This window comes from Vulpes lagopus, chromosome 8, assembly GCF_018345385.1.
Source record: "Vulpes lagopus strain Blue_001 chromosome 8, ASM1834538v1, whole genome shotgun sequence".
Classification (NCBI taxonomy): domain Eukaryota; kingdom Metazoa; phylum Chordata; class Mammalia; order Carnivora; family Canidae; genus Vulpes; species Vulpes lagopus.
The window spans coordinates 21,133,308-21,149,206 of NC_054831.1; the positions used below are offsets into that span (position 1 = coordinate 21,133,308).

General features: G+C 47.2%; 1 pseudogene; it reads left to right on the forward strand.

Annotated features, from left to right (window-relative positions):
• Positions 1-2,260: 2,260 nt before the first annotated feature.
• On the forward strand, positions 2,261-4,508 carry LOC121497662 (annotated as a pseudogene).
• The last annotated feature ends 11,391 nt before the right edge of the window (positions 4,509-15,899 follow it).

A 15,899-nucleotide genomic window follows, 5' to 3' on the forward strand; every position in this document is an offset into this window, starting at 1 on the left:
TTCCAGAGGGAAGAAGGCCATGACCAAAGCTGAGGAACACCACTACCCTGGTGACTCCTCTAAAACACCTGGAACCCTGAGGGGAGGGGATGGGTCATCCCTGTTGGCTTCCCTAGCTCCCTCAGGAAATAGAGGCAGGGAGCCCCTGATGTCACCTTCTTGGCCTGTCGGTCAGCCAGAAGAGGCAGGGCCAGGCAGCCTGTCAATTAAGACCCCCTTCTCTAGAATGCCTCACCCATCAAAGCCTCACTGAGCACTGAGCATGTTCTCCGTCCCCTCATTCCCATGGCAGTGCTCCACCACCCCACCTCACCTCACCTTTGGGGGGGTTGGATTTCTTCTATTGTGGTAACATACGCATAACAGAAAACTTAGCACTTTAACCATCTCTCTGTATGACCTTCGATGGCATTAAGCACGTCCACGACGATGCTGTGCAGCCCTCGGGGCCATCCGTCTCCACAACCCTTTCATCTTCCCACATTGAAACTCTGTCCCCGTTAAACACTAACTCCCCTCTCTCCCTCCCACATGGCTCCTGGTGACCTCTAATCTATTTTCTATCCCAATGAATTTGCTTATCCTAGCATATTCATTACCTCATGTATTACCTCATGTAACTGGGATCATACAGTATTTGTCCTTTTGTTTCTGGCTTATTTCACTTAGCATCATGTCCTCAAGGCTCATCCATTGTAGCAGGTGTCAGGATGTCCTCCCCTCACCCATTTTTATGGAGTTTATGTTCCAACAGTCAATTCACTGACCAGCACCCTCCCTGCTGCTGATTGAGAACAGGCAAAAGTTGCCTTCATTCAGCCCATACTTTTAAATCGTTTTTGAATTCCAAGTGCACCAAAGAGCATTTGCACATCCCAGGTTTTTTTTTTTAAGATTTTATTTATTTATTCATGAAACACAAAGAGAGGCAGAGACATAGGCAGAGGGAGAAGCAAGCTCCCTGTGGGGAGCCGGATGTGGGGCTCCATCCCAGGACCCAGTAACCACACCCTGAGCCAAAGGCAGACAGCAACTGAGCCATCCAGGCATCCCTGCACATCACAATTTGTGCATGTAGAAGCCATGCTGTGTACCCCCTCTGCAGGCGTGTTGGGGAGGAAGGAAGTAGGTTCTCAGGCCCTGGTAGGGACCTCACAGCTGGGACCCAGTGGTTGGTATCTCACTGCCCAATGCCCTCTGCTGTTCTCCAGGGGCCCCATGTGGACTTACACCTCCAAACCCCCACTTCTCATCCGGATAGGAAAGCACCCATGAGGCTGCCCCACTCTGGCCAACCACACAGGGTGGGAGGCAGGGGCGGATGATCAGAATAACGAATGACCCCTGACAGCCTTTGGAGTTCACAGAGCTCGTTCCCACTGGTCCTGCAGTGTAACCTCAGCAGCGCTGCAAAGGCAGTGGGAAGAAAACCCTTCTTCTGTAGGAACAACATGCTTATCATGCACGCCACGTGCCATGAACCCAGGACCCTCAGGTCCCAAGCTGGCCCATTTCAAAGGGAATCAGGAGTGCCTATGGCTATCTAAATGGTTGCCTGAGTGTGCAGAGATAATAGAGGCCACATGCATGCCAGGGCTGGTATCAGGAATCCAAGCAAACCGGAATCGTGTGGCCGCCTTTGCAGTCAAGGTTGCCTCTAGAGCTCCCCTCCCCCATCTTTTTCCTCCTCCCTCCCAGAGCTGAGAAGTCTGGAACTCCACAATCTGCTGCTCTGGAAAGGGGGGGTGGGGGGGGAGGAGACAGTGAGTTGCCATGGTGATGGCAACCAATGAGAGATTCTCTGCTACAGAGGAGGGGAGCACTCTGTCTGAGTCCCCTTTACTGACTAATAGGAGAGGGGGCTGGGACCAGCAGCATGAGGACAGGACATCACAACATGAATGCAGGGACCAAGGTGGGGGTAAAGGGAAATGCAGGAAACTGTCTTATTTCTAGAGTTATTTATCTACTATTTGAGTACTACGCTGTGGTGGACTAGATATATGTGTTTGTGTGGGTGGACGTGGGTGTGTGATCAGTAAACCTCACTGAATCCCTGTGAGAAAGGGATTCGCCACCCCATTTATACAAGAAACAGAGTCAGAGAGTCAAGGTAACTTGCACACAGACTCCCATAAATCAGTGTGGCCTAGATTTGAATTGGTGGGACTTAATATTGGGAAGAGGGGCTCCACCCTCCCAGCCTTACCATATGGGAGAGTCCCAGAACTTCCCCAAGATGGCATAAGGCAGTCCAATGATGGAACAGAGAAAGAAATACAGTTCCAGTGCCCAGCATGGAGTCCAAAGGATAAAGAGTGAGGAGAGAAATCCTCTCACAAAGTCAAAGCCAGCAGGTCAAGAGGGTCGGGTCACCATCAGGGAACAGATGGAGGGGAAGGAGATGGGTGGTGTGTTGCTTACTCCTCATAGTCCAAAGCTGCCACGAGCTCCACAGAGGAAGGTGGGTGAGCAGAGGCAGCTGGGCCTGCTGCACCAGCTTTGGGGGGAGCCAGCTGCTTGTGATCGGTCCATTGAAATGCAGCAACTGGACATTCGTCCAAAGGATGCGGGGCCTGGGAGGAGCAGATCTATCGAGGAGGTTGCTCTGCTGATTGCCATTTTCCACAGCTCAGAGGACACTGTGGCAATGACACTCGGAGGATCGCATGAGGCCATTCGCTGGACCCACATGTGCTGCTGGGCTACACTGCGGAACTCCATTCACTTAGCTCTTCCAAGGGTGGAAACATGACTGTCTAAGGTGTGGGAACGGGGGCTCTGCTTCTTCCTATTGATGTTGAAGTGTAGAAAGGAGTAGCATCGTAGAGGATGGATTATCCAGAAGCCAGGCATGCAAGGGTGGTCCCTGTTCAACAACTTGACTCACCGATAAATCACACGTATGGCCCCTGGGACCCAGAGGACAGTGCCCAGGCCCCAGAGGGGCCCCACCTGTCACAGAGGTAGTTCTATTATAAGGGCCAGCTGCACAGTCACCTTGGGGACCCTCAACAAAGCTCTAGTCATTTCCCAAAGTTCAGGAAATACAGTCTTCATCTTGCACAAGAGTTCAGAATATCTGATCACTGCATGTGTAGCCTGCTACACTCATACCAACACGATTTTTGAAAACTGTATATCGTAAATGAGCTTTTATTTTCTTTTTTTTTTTTAGCTTTTAATTTCTGTCTTTATTTTAGGGGGAGACTAACGTTAGGGAGCTTTCTTCTATAGAACTTATTGAAGTGAACACTTCCAGCTATTAAAACAGAAACATGTACTATATAATTTTTAAAACATTTTAAAAATGTGAGCAATGTGGCTCTTCTGCTTCGTGCACTCTCATGATGTCAATGGCTTAGATCTTTTTTTCACCCAACCAAAACACAAAACTTAGGCAATTCAAATTTCGGCAGTGCTGGACTGACGAAGCTGTTTATTTATTAGATTCGTCAACTAAATTGTAACCGTGGTTAACACTTAGAACAACAACATATGATGTTTATAACAACAACATCTATCAATGGGGACTCCAACCTGTAAGTCACTTAGAACAGTGCCTGGTGCAAAGTACGTGCTCAATAACTATTAGCTATTACTGTGGTTGAATTCCAAAGTAGGCAACTCGTGAGTTTTCAAGCAACCGAAGCCTGTTTCAAACTTAACCAAACACGAGTATTTTTATCAAAACTGAACAGGCAATACACACACACACACAAACACACCACAGAGAATAGGCAGGACAAGCATCCTGCCCCCAGAGGAAGGCGCTGTGGTAGGGACTATTGCAGGGGACCCAAGCCAAATAGTCACCTTCAGGATGTGGGCAAAGATCCAAGTGAGACAGCTCCCTTGTAGTGGCACAGTCCATCACCAAGGCTCAATTAAAGGGAGCAAGAGAGTTCAAAACCTCCCAAAGAAACAATGTGATGCCTTAACTCCCTGGTTTCACCAGGCCCTTAAGTAGATAACAGAGATGAAAATGTGAAGAGAGAAGCTGCTCTTACTTGCCAAGGTCACGTTCACAGTTGGAGAGGACTTGGGCACCACAGTTATCCACAATGTTAAGTGAAGCTTCCAGCAAGGAGGATGCTGCAGGTGATACTTTGCCAGTATTTGAACATCACCGTCAAGGAAGTGACAGTTACAAACTGACTGGCTTAGCCAGAGGTGGGGACAATGCCTCTGAATTAAAGAGGAATAATGTCACAGCATTGGGAGTAGCTTTGCTGCAGACTCCTTGTGTTACTGGAGATGAAGCTATTAATGGGAGTGTAAATGCCACTGAACATGTCATCATTCCCCGGATTGGATGTGCCCTTGCTTGTATCATCACAGAGTTCAATGTGAGAGAGCGAAACTTCTATAGGTTAAAGAAAATACAGAAGAAAAAGATTCTCCAGGAAAAATCTGAGCAGGACGTGGCACAGCAAAAGGTAGCTGGAGAGGGGATGGAGCCCACTAATCTGCTGGCTGGAGAGAAGCACAAAAATCTGTTCAGATAGTCTTTCCTGCTTAGTCTCATTCAGAAGCCCTTGCGTGGAGCATCTTAAGTCGGTGTCTAAGTTTGGTATGGGTGGCTCTTTATTGTTTGGTCTAGGAATTTCGCAGGTTGTAAAAACGTCCCCAGTGTCCATTTATGGGATTACCTTTGCAGAATCATAATTCCACAACCATTTAGCACAGAAGAGATTTGTAGAACCAACCGACCTGCCCAAGAACCTGTAGAATTTATTCTGTGCGAGTATTGCCCCAGTCCGTGTACTTCTGTGTTACAAATGATCTGCTTTCCAGGCACATTGAGGAGATTCCCCTTGAGAAACAGCAGTGGCCTCAGGGTGACACATGTTGGCCAACTATGGCTCACACACCTGGCACCATTGTCTGAGACTGTTGTCTGAGACCTTGTGTGACTGTGGCACCTCTCTCTGAAAGCCTGGGCGGGGCATAGTCAGTTAAGCCTCGACTCTTGGTTTTGGCTCGGGTCACGATCTCAGGGTTGTGGGATCCAGTGCTACCACTCAGTAAGTCCACTTCAAGCATGGACTTGGGTGGCTCCTATGTCATCAGCAGGAAGGGCTCCCAGCTCAGCGGGGAGTCTGTTTGAGATGCTTTCCCTCCCCATTTGCCCCTTCCACCACTTGGGTGTACGTTCTCTCTCTCTTTCTCTCTCTCGCTTTCGCTCTCGCTCTCTCTCTAAAAATGAATAAATAAATATTTTTAAAATGAGTTCTTCCTCTTTTTTTTTTTTTTACTTGTTGCTAAGAATAACAGTCACGTGCTTATGCTCAGATCTGCACATGGGATTGTCATCCAAAAAGAGCTTTCTCTGCAGACATGAAGAAGTGGATAGCCTTCCTTCCCACCCACACCCCCACACCCCTCTTCATATATCAGTGTTTTACAGATAAGCTTAATGAGATGATTGTTGAAATTTGGGAGTAGTAATAAATACAGGATTGCCAAGGGGAAAAAAAAGAAAGAAAATGGGCAAAAGATATAAAGAGACATTTCATCAATGAGAATATACAGACAACAAATATACACCAAAAAAAAAAATAGTTTAGCATTATTAGGGATAAGGGAGATGCAACGTAAGACCGCAATGAGATTAGAACAAATAAAATAAAAAATGGCAATATCAAATCTGGTAATGATGAAGAGAATCTAGAACTCTTATACATAGCTGGAGTGACTGTAAAATGGCACAGCCACTCCAGAAAGGAGTCTTAGTTTCTTGGAAAAAAAGAAAACCAACAACACACACACTCAACATACAACCCATCAATTGCACTCCCCAGCATTCTTCCCAGAAAAATGGAAACATGTTCACACAAATGGGTAGTACACAAATGCTCATAGCAGCTTTATTTGTAATAACTCCAAACTGTAAACAACCAAAGTGTCTCTGGAGAGGTGACTAGTTAAACGAATATAGTAGACCCATGCCCGGAACACTAGTCTGCAATAGCAGTGGATGGACGATTAATATAACAACTTGGGTGCATCCCAAAGAATTACACTGAGTTAAAAAAAAAAAAAAGTCAGGGCAGCCCTGGTGGCTCAGTGGTTTAGTGCCGCCTTTGGCCCAGGGTGTGATCCTGGAAACCCGGGATCAAGTCCCACATCAGGCTCCGTGAATGGAGCCTGCTTCTCCCTCTGCCTGTGTCTCTGCCTCTCTCTCTCTCTGTGTCTCATGAATAAATAAATAAAATCTTTAAAAAAAAAAAAAAGTCAGCCTCGGGATGACTGGGTATCTCAGTAGTTGATCGTCTGCCTTGGCTCAGGGCATAATCCCAGGTCGAGGGATCGAGTCCCACATTGGGCTTCCTGTGAGGAACCTGTTTCTCTGTCTTTTTATGTCTCTGCCTCTCTCTCTGTGTCTCTCATAAATAAATAAATAAAATAAATAAATAAATAAATCTTTTAAAAAAGTTCAACCTCAAAAGGCCACAGATCGTGATTCCACTTGTAGAATATTCTCAAAATGACAAAGTTATAGAGGTGAAAAACAGATTGGTAGCTGCCAGGGATTAGGAACGGTAGGAAGAGCGGTGACTACACAGGGGTGGTAGTAAGAAGATGCTTATAGGATGGACTGGTTCTGTGTCTCGATTGCAGATCTACGCATGTGGCAAAATGGCACACATTATACCAACGTCAATTTCCTGATTTGATATTGTACTATGGTTATGTAAACTATAACCATGGGGGAAACAGTGAGGGGTCCATGCGACTTCTCTGGACTATCCTTGCAACTTTCTCCAGATCTAGAGTTATTCCAGTATTAAAAGATGGTTTGGGGTGGGGGGAGCTTTTTTGGTGTTTGTTTGTTTGTTTGTTTGTTTGTTTGTTTGTTTGTTTTAAGGCAGGAGGAGTGTCAGGCATATTTCACCGAACCCAAAGCAAAGAGTGCAACACTTCTCTCAAAAAATCAAGAACCAGAGGGATCCCTGGGTGGCTCAGCAGTTTAGCACCTACCTTTGGCCCAGGGAGTGATCCTGGAGTCCCGGGATCAAGTCCCACATCAGGCTCCCTGCATGGAGCCTGCTTCTCCCTCTGCCTGTGTCTCTGCTTCTCTCTCCCTCTCTGTACCTCTCATGAAGAAATAAATAAAATCTTAAAAAAAAAAAAAACCAGAAAAGCAATCACGAATCAGTTTCTTTGTCTCCCTGTTTCTCTGTGTCTCTTTGTCTCTCTCTCTCTCAGCTCTCTGCAAAGCCACTTCCTTCTTTGTTTTTTTGGTTTGTTTTGTTTTGTTTTTCACTTCCTTCTTTGTAAAGTACTGTCTCCACTGCTTCATGCACGTGGCTGCTTCACAGCCATGAAGGACCCCATTGCCTTCTGATGGAGCTGCTACCCTTTGCGGGTATCACTGGATACCTGACAAGGCCATGGCCATTGCATGCTGACTCTTGAGACACTGGTTATCTGGTGGAGCCACTCTATGTCCTGCCCTTTGGTGCCATGGCCTTGTCCGGGGCCCTCCAGAACCACTCTTGGGGTGAGACTGGGAGGAACTGGTTGTGGGGGGTGAAAACCTTCTGAATGAAGCTGGCAGCCTCTGAGCTTGGATCTGGGCTTGCCTTGGGGACTGAGAAGCCCTGCACAGTGGATCTGTGTTGCTCTAAAGATCCTGTGAGGTTTCCCTGGCAGCATGGTGCCTGTAAGACCTCAATGCACAGCCCTGATTTAATTTAGGGAGACTTGATTTGCTCGAAGCCTTTTCTAGACAGCTTGCTAAACTGGACAGGCGGAGGCAGGCCACATCTGTGGGGGCTTCAGGTTCTTAGAAGGAGCCCTGAGGGCTGTGCCTGGGTTCTTCATTGAGTGTGTTTCTCCCCAGGGTGTGGAGGGCAGTGGAGATGGTCTGCTTTCCCTCATCAGCTGATGGAGCACCCCAGGTGTGCCTCCCGGCAGCAGGCATCACCCCCGCTGCCCAGCCAGAGGACACAGCAGATCGACTTGGAAAAAGCCTCGAAGGATCAGGCCTCCCCGACACCCCTGGCGTGTCGCACGTGTCCTCCTTCCCAGTCCCAGGATCGCCCTGTTTCAAAATTGCGCTCTGCATTGAGTTCTCCATGTGGGTCCCTGTGCGGTGTCAAGTGCTACGGCTCAGTAAGTCCACTTCAAGAGCGGACTTGGCTGGTCTCGGCTCCTGTGTCCTCAGAGAAAGGGCTCCCAGGAGCACAGAGGCATAAGTGGCCTGTCGCCCCCTCCTCTGTAAGCGGGAGCCGCACCCTGGCTCATGTCTCCATGCACCTTACCCGGTCCCAGGAGCCAGGGCAGTCGGACATCCCTCCGTGTGGCCTCTCAAGCCTGCTGAAGCCTCAGCCTCGGGGCGAAAATTGTCCGAGGCCCAGAACACTGACACTAACCTCACCAGCTCTTTCAGCCCGTGCTCCACTCTGTTCCACTGGAATACTCCTCCCTGTCCCAGGACGGGGGATCCGGATGCTTTCCAAGCCCAGAGGGCCCACCTAGGTGCTGGGTGAATCTTTGCGTCCCCAGATGCCAGGCTGCATCTTCCCCCTACCGTCACCCCCCCAATCTTTGGGCTGCAAATTAACAGGAAACTCCTCCAAGTCACCTCAAGCATAAACAGGAAGTTCATTCAAGTTTATAGGAATTTCACATGGAAACCAACACAAAGGGACAGCTGTGCTGGGACTGGAAACTGGAAGCCAGCAGCATCTGAGCAGCCTTCCCCCCTCCCTCACTCCCTCCCCATCCCTCCCTATCTCTTTCCCTCCTTCCCTCCCTCCCCCACCCTCCTCTTCTCTCCCTCTCTGTCCTCTCTCCCTCCCTCTCGCCCCCTCCCTCCTCTTCTCTCCCTCCCTTCCTCCCCCTTCCTCCTCTTCTCACCTTCCCTGTCCTCTCTCCCTCCCTCCCCCTCCCTCATCTTCTCACCCTCCCTGTCTCTTTCCCTCCCTCTCTCCCCCTCCCTCCTTTTCCCTCCCTCCCCCTCCCTCCTCTTCCCTCCCTCCCTCCCCCTCCCTCCCCTTCTCCCCTCCCTCCCCTTCTCTCCCTCCCTCCCTCCCCCTCCCTCCCCTTCTCTCCCTCCCTCCCTCCCCCTCCTTCCTCTTCTCTCCCTCCCTCCCTCTCTCCCCCTCCCTCCTCTTCTCACCCTCCCTGTCTCTCTCCTTTCCTCCCTCCCTCTTCTCTCCCTTTCTCCCTCCCTCTGTGCCTCCCCTCTCTGTATGTGGGTGTGCCTCTTGCCCCTAGCACCCATGCTTACTCTGGTCCACATCTGTCTCCATCTACAAGGCTATTTCTTCCATCCCCATGACAGACTCTGCTTTCTAAGCACTGGCCATCCCATGTTTCTTAAGGCGAGAGACGAGCCCCTGTTTCAATACCAATTTCAAATATCCAGTCCAGAGAATCCATCTGGCCCAGTTTCAATCAGGTGTGCATGTCTGATGTCAAGGACGGGCCAGGGGCCTGGTTGCATGGTACGAATCTGCATGGGTTCTGTTCTCAGAGGGTGGCATTGTGGAGAGCTGAGACATCCCACACGGGTACCCACCAGGTTGCCGACCAGTCATAAAATAGCAACATTGTGCTCATTGCAAAACTGTCTCTGAACAAAAAGCTAATTGCCAACTGCAGAACACTTACACTGGATTAGGCAAAAAATTAAAAAAAGCTGGGGACAGGAGAATATTTGCTTTCTGCATATCTTGACCCTAGCACTAAAGCTGTTTCTTCCCCCAGTATAGGACTCCCAGGAGCTGAACCCCTCAGAGAGATGCCTTCTGGGTGTCACAGCAAGGAGCTAATAGGTGTACCTCTAGTACAGGCTGTCAGAAGGGCTAGGGTCCGGCAGAGGTGATAGCAGTCAGGCACCCAGTTCTGCCTGTTGCATGCCTGTCTGTACATGGAAGGTGCTGGAACGAGGAGATGGAATTACTTCTGGGGTCCATCCTGGCAGATTCCCTCCTGGCCCCACTCAGGAATACAGAGAGATGGAAGCTGGGAGGGTGTGGAGGCAACTAGTACCTCCCCTATGGAATTTAGGTGTAAAGGACAGAAGGGACTTGGAAGACTATAAAAAAGGCAAAAAAGGAAAAAATACATACAATCTTGCCACAATGACAAAAAGCCACGGTGAATTTCATTCATGTAGTTTAGAATCTGCTTCATGCTGCTCAATGTCTTCAAAAATATATTAGATCAATGAATAGTCCAAATTCAAGCAAAGTAATCTTGAAGATGTATGAGCCCATGAAAAATCAATTTGTATCCAAATCCAAGGAAATTAGAAATGCCCATAAGCAGAATGCCAATAACATTTTTATATTCTAGCAAAATAAATAAGACATCAAAGGAAAATGGAACATAAAATGGAGGAGCAGCGATGGAGGAAGAGGACGGGGATTTTGAGCTAATCAGAAAATACAATCAGGAAGATTATATTTCGATGTGTTTACTTTCCAAAGAGAATAAATATTGGCTTGGAAACAACTCATATTTTACACTGACTTTCTTATTTTCTAGAAAGAAATTGGCTTTTTCTTATGTAGACAGATTTTTCTTGATTAAACTTGAATTGTCATGTACAATTTCATTTCTATGAAGCTCTAGGAAAGATAAATCTCATCTGGAGGATAGAAAGCAGATCAGGGGTTGCCTGGGGCAGGGCAGAGGTAGGGATCATGTGGGGAAAGGACAAGGGAACTTTGGGTGACAGAAATATTCCATACCTTGATTGTGGTAGTGACAGGTGTAGGTTTATGTATTTGTCAAAACTCACTGATCTTAAAATGAGTTTATTTTATTGTTGGTAAATCATACCTCGATAAATCTGATTAAACAACAACAACACTGTGTGGGAATGGCAAAAACAATTATTGTAAAGAACAGCATCTTGACCGAAGGGGGGCACTGGTGGGTGTGTCCTCCTGCAATCAGACAGGTGAGCCCCTTCTCTCTCCACAAAGGTAAGGAAGGACAGGGAGGGTCCAGAGAGACTGTCTAAAGGAGAAGGCGATGCGCTCTTGTTTGGATGAGGGACTAGGGTGGAGGGCAGGGGTAGGGAGGGCATTTCAGGTCAAGAGAACAGCATGGGTAGGGCACTGGCTTTCCTGAGTGGTGTATTCAGTGAACTATAATAGTAAAGTCAAAACGCAGTTGAACAAACACAACTTGTAACAGGCAACTAATGCTCCTGGATGAAAACACCAGCCAGTCTTGTGGCTTTGCTGCAGACTCTCTTCTCAGTTCCTAAAGCAGCCTTAATTCAACAATTAGTATGTCCCAGGGCACCCGGGGGGCTCAGTCAGTTAAATATCTGACTCTTGATCCCAGCTCAGGTCTTGATCTCAGGGTTGTGAGTTTAGGCCCTGTGTTGGGCTCCACGCTAGGTGTGGAACTTACTTTAAAAAAAAAATTAGTATGTCTCACAAAGATTTCCAATTTTGTTAGAAGTTACCACTTCTGTCTCCTTCCATCCTGGGGGTGTTTGGGGCTGGGGTCAGCTCCTCTTCAGCGCCCCGCCTTCCTTTCTTCCCCTCCTGCCAGAATGGGAGTGGGGCGTGGGGGGAGAAGGATGTCTCAGTCATGGTGATGAACTGGTCTTCTCTGGGCCTTGCAGGTGTTAAGAGCTGACTTCTTCCTTTGGAGCACTCTGGAGGGCTCTTCAGAGAGCCCCAATTCCATTTCTGGCCTTTCTTGCTTGCAGCTCCCTTATAGTGGGTAGTTGGGTGGGTGCCTCTGTAACTGATTGCTCTAGCAGCTCCTGGGGAGAGGAGGTACACACCAGCTTCTCTGTGTTAGGACCCTCTCCCCTCAAGGGGGCCCCTTGTGGTGGAATCTGTGACAAACTCCAGGAAGCTCAACACACTGGCCACATCAGGTGCTCAGGAGCTTCTCACATGCACTTTTTTCTGACAAGCCTGTGGGCTCAGGCTATTCCTGATGCAGCAACCTCTCTCCTCTGTCATCAGAACTATCCACCAAGCATGGACCCTCACAGTCTGACTTCTCAAGCATTACCAAGATGCCAGCCCACTGTAACCTCTGGCATCCAGTAGGAAGTGCTCCAGGTGTCCCTAAGAAATTCCTTTCCTTGGTCTTGGGATAAGAGAAAGGCATGTCCTTCATTCTCCATGGTGGAAGCATGGAGCTGGAGGGATTGGGAGAGAGGGCGGAGCCCACTGCATCCCAACAAGGCTCCTCAAAGAAATCCTCCTTCTTTTTTCTTTTTTATAATCAATTTTTTTATTGGAGTTCAATTTGCCAACATATAGCATAACACTCAGTGCTCATCCTGCCAAGTGCCCCCCTCAATGCCCATCAGAAATCCCCATTCTAACCTCAGTCCTACCCTTTGGTTTCTCAACTTCTCTTAAAGGTTAGAAGAAGGTCGTCAGCTGAGGGTGGCAAAACAAGGTATCAGTCCCCTTTATATAACTTGCATCTGGGTCTCACCTCCTCACCTTAACATGAGAGAGTGTTTGGCTCTATTTCCTTGGAATCCCAGCCTGAAACAACACCAGCAACATTGCTACATACCGATTCCTATGTGGCTTGGTTTCTCTGCTAGGTTCTTTTTTCTTTTTTTTTAAGATTTTATTTATTTTTTCATGAGAGACACAAAAGGAGAGAGAGGCAGAGACACAGGCAGAGGGAGAAGCAGGCTCCATGCAGGAAGCCCGAGGTGGGACTTGATCCTGGGACTCCAGGATCAGCCCTGGACCGAAGGCAGGCGCTAAACCACTGAGCCACCCAGGGATTCCCTCTGCTAGGTTCTTGACGTAGATTATCTCATTTAATTTTCGGAATCAACCTATATGGCAGGAATGGCTATTGTCATATTACAGATAAAGTAACTGAGTCTCAAGGAGATAACTAGCTTGACCAAGGTCACATCGCTACGTATAGAAGCCAGACGACAATGAGCCAAGGTTTTCCGGCTCCAAGGCTCTGTGCTACACCAAATGTTTTGTTTAGGTTAATATTATGAAAACAAAATCCATAAATCCAAAAGGCTTCCAGTAAGCTACAATGCAGACAGTGTAGGGAGTGACCTCCTTCTTCCTCTGGGCCACCCTCTCCTGCTCATCCTTTCTGTCCCCTCTATAGGACACCCTCGGCCTCCCCCATCCCCCCACTCCTCTCTGGCCTCAGACAGAAGGTTGACACCAAAGTTCACAAAGTATTTTACTGCCCTGTCTTTCCATTAGACTGTGAGCTTCTTGAGGGCAAGGACTGATGGACTTGTTATTCTCTGTGGATCTCGCCGCCTAGGAGTCTCAAAAACTATGGGATTAAGGAAGCCATGAATAAACCATGAACAAATGACAAGGAACGAACTGGCCTCAGAAATCCCGATCTTCATACAAGAACTTGGTCACAGCACTTGATGCAAGGGTTTCGTAGTGTTCTCTGGGAGGGAGAAAGGATGTGGGGATTCAAGCCTCCAGCTTGTAAAATGACAGGGTAGAGCCAGGTCACATCTAAGGCCCTTTGGCTATCGTTGTGGCTCTTTTTTCTTTTCTTTTTTTTTTTTAAAGATTTTATTTAGTTATTTGAGAGACAGAGAGAGAGAGAGAGAGAGAGAGAGAGGAGGAGGAGGAGGAGGGGGGGGGGCAGAGAGGGACAAGCAGACTCCATGTTGATCACAGATCCCAACACAGGGCTGGATCCCAGGACCCTGAGATCATGACCTGAGCTGAAATCAAGAGTCGGTCCTTTAGCCAACTGAGCCACCCAGGTGCTCCTCACTGTGGCTCTAAAGGAGCTCAGAGAGAAGAAAAAGATAGTTCACTGTCTCTGTCTGCTCCCTTCTTTCCTTTGACTGAGTGGTACCTCTCAACAAAACACAGGTACAGGTATTAGGATAATCTGGCAGGATGTAAGCCCAGGATGTACCAGAAACGTCCCAGGAAGAAGAAAACCGAGTAGAAATTTGGGGCACAGAGACAGTAGATGGCTTCATTCTAAGGCACCAGAAGCAAATTTGTACTACCTTGTGGGTTATGTGTTCAAGTTCTGAACAACTACCCTCCTGATGAACTGTTAAAATCTGTCATAATTTAAGATGCCCTCATGGATAATGAGGAAGGCTATAGAAAAGTGCACAGGGAAGTCCACCAGGGCAAAGGGAATAGGACCCAACTCAGAGGTCTTCCACAGGTCTTACTTCACCATTTCCCTAACAGAGCTCATCTAGAGATGGAGACATCGGAAACCACTGTCAACACCGTGTTTAATGTTCATAAAAGATCACGAGCCACCTCTGGGCATTTACCTCAGCCTGAATTTCAGCTCCCCATTTTGGGTCTTCTTCAGCCTGTGGGCATGCACTCTCCACCTGGAGAGAGGTTTACCAGTAATGGGCACAGTGAATGTTGTCCCTGGGGGGAGGACTCAAGTCACAGAAAGCATGACATCATCCTGGCTGCTGAGACACTGAGGACTCCAATGATGCCCTCAGCTCCCCTGGGATGGCTCCAAGGCCCATGAGTGGCTGTAATTCTTTAAGTAATGAGCATCATGGCTGTGGAAGTCAAGCCATTGTTGTCATTCTGTCCTCATACAGAGAATAACCTCACTGGGCTACGGGCTAGGGGAAAAGAAAAAGGAAAAATCTGCTCCTGATCATACCTTCACCCTCCTTTAAAACCTTCAGTGGCTCCCCAGCACCTACAAGAAAAAGTCCAAACCTCTCTGTGTGTCCCTAAGGCCTTCCATGCACAACACTCTCCCCTCTTGCACCACACACACACACACATTGAACTCCTTTCAAGCTGTAACAAAATAGAGTTGGTTCCCCCAAAGATGCCACACCTTTTCCAGCTACTCACCTTTGAATACACCAACCTTCCTCATGGGTGGGGTGACTTCCCACCATCTCTCCGTCTGGCTAACTCCTATTTATCTTTTTAAATCCCAGTACACTTGTCATCCCTTCTGGGAGGCTTTCTCTGACTCAGGAAACAGTGATTCTCACCTTGTGTGTCCCAAAGCACCTCATAGAGACAATGATTTAGAACAGCTAACATGAGAGCTGAATATGAATCAAGACTTTTTTAAAGGGGAACCCAGAGGGAGAGTGGAATTCTTAAATTAGAGGAAGCATGTGGCACAATTTCAGATATGGAAGTATGAACATATTTACTTATTTTATCTTCACATTTGAAAGCATTATTTGCTTTTTACATTTGACTCTACGATCTACCTAATATGTTTTTATAAATCATGTGGGATTTTGACTGGGAGTGTGTTGCATCTTTCAAACAATTGGGGGGAGAATTGACATCTTAATATTGATTAAATATTACAATCCATGCACATGGTATATTTGCTATTTATTTAGATCTTCAATTTTTCAAAATGCTTTTTTTAAATCACAAGGATTTATTTATTTTTTCAAGTTTCAAATGTTTTATACTTTTCTGTGTACAGTCTTCAACATATTTTGTTACTTTTATTGCTCAACATTTAATTTTTCAATATGACTGAAATATCTTTTGTTGAAAATGTCTTTTGTGGGATTCCTGGGTGGCTCAGTGGTTGAGCATCTGCCTTTGGCTCAGGGTGTGATTCCACAGTCCTAGGATCAAGCTCCACATCAGGCTCCCTGCATGGAGCCTGCTATTCCCTCTGCCTATGTCTCTGCCTCTCTCTGTGTGTCTTTCATGAATAAACAAATAAAATCTTAAAAAAAAAAAAGAAAAATGTCTTTTGCTTAACTTCATATTTTAGTTTCTTACCAGACTCATTTGTTAATAATTTATGTGTAAAATATTTTGATTTACCTACACAAATAATTGTACCACCTATAGATACTGAGTTGTATCTTTTTTCTTTTCAATCCTTATGCCTCTTATTTCTTTATCTTGCCTGTCCCATTGTCTAGAACCTCCAAAAAGATGCTGAATAGAAGTAGT